Here is a 1,406-nt window from a genome sequence, read left to right on the forward strand (position 1 = left end):
ATGGATAATTAATACTGAACTGCCCGAATCAACCCGAATCAAAAAATGATTTCTCGAATTTTAGTATAGAAAGCAGATCGAAAACCCCTATTTAATTAGTTCTTTCGAGTCACTCACTGAAGAGGGAAAGAAAGATCAGTGGAAGAAGCGGGGTAGAGTAATTGGTCAACTCATCAGGCTCATGACCTGAAGACTGCAGGTTCGAATCCTGTCCCCACCTTATCACACGTTAGACAGATACCCAGGATCCGAGTCCTGATCACCTGTTTTTTAATCCCTGTTGTTATGGAAAGTGTTGCTGTGTCAAATCGAGATTATGTGGGTGTTCAGCTTATTAAGCAATTCGTTCGTCCTCAATAGCTCAGTTCGGTAGAGCGGTCGGCTGTTAACTGATTGGTCGTAGGTTCGAATCCTACTTGGGGAGATTTGATTCATTCTTTAATGTAAGAATAAAGAATGGAATTAAAGGGCTTGCTTTGACCCTTAGGAGTAGAGTAGGTAACCCGTTTGCTATCCTTATTTCTATTTCTATTGCATTTTCTATCTCATCGTATCACATTGTGTTCTACGATTCCACTTCGACAAAAGGAAAGAGCATACCTAAGTTCAATAGCTTTACGTCCGCTATCCTGATCATGATTTTCCTACCCTCAGGGGGAAAGTAAAGGCCCTTTCTTAATCGAAAGCCGTTCCAATCAAGGCAAGATCCAGAAGTAGACCGACTTGTAGATCGGGTAGCAATAGGCTATGACATAGCTCACTTTACCAAGAACATAGGGCGTAAGATCAAGAGGTTCTTCCACCGAAAGATGGGGATCCTGTCTCTCCACAAGGGTTCCCTTTCTATCAAACTGGCCTTGGCGAGTCGCTTTAATTCCATTGGAGGGTTGTAGCTAGACCAATTCTCTACATTGTTATTATTGTCCTCCCGACCGATCGATCACATCCTAAACTCTGTATGTCAAGCTAAGAGTAACCATAGTCTCAGCAAATAGATAGTCTCCTTCCTTTGTTACCGGTCTTCTTATAATGCCGGGCCACGCCCAGAAGTTTCCCTAAGTGACATGGCTAATAGGAATATTACAGATTTACTCAGCGTACATTTTTTATTCCCGTCCATATCTGTTACGGTTTGTTTCCTAGAGCAGCACTTAGGAGCAGTTGGAAAATAAACCACTTTCAACACCCGGGCGCTAAGAGACATAGGATCTTGTAGAATCCGCCAGGCTTGCCTAGCCAAGATAGCCAGATTCTCAATTTCAATGTCTCTAAATCCCATGCCTCCCTTATACTTCGGCATCGTCATCAAGTCCGACGAGACCCATGCCGTCTTCCTTCCTTTCTACTAAACAGAATTTGACCCTATTTCAGTACCACTTGATAAGCATGGATCTGTCTGACCAATA

At 42.9% G+C, this 1,406-nt stretch overlaps 1 non-coding gene across 1 annotated transcript; it reads left to right on the forward strand.

Moving 5' to 3' along the window:
• Window positions 1–350: 350 nt before the first annotated feature.
• On the forward strand, window positions 351–424 carry TRNAN-GUU (transfer RNA asparagine (anticodon GUU)). The gene has a single exon. It is a non-coding gene; the product is annotated as a tRNA-Asn (tRNA).
• The last annotated feature ends 982 nt before the right edge of the window (window positions 425–1,406 follow it).

The sequence above is a fragment of the Triticum urartu genome, chromosome 5A, assembly GCF_056163025.1.
Source record: "Triticum urartu cultivar PI428250 chromosome 5A, HENAU_Tu73, whole genome shotgun sequence".
Classification (NCBI taxonomy): Eukaryota; Viridiplantae; Streptophyta; class Magnoliopsida; order Poales; family Poaceae; genus Triticum; species Triticum urartu.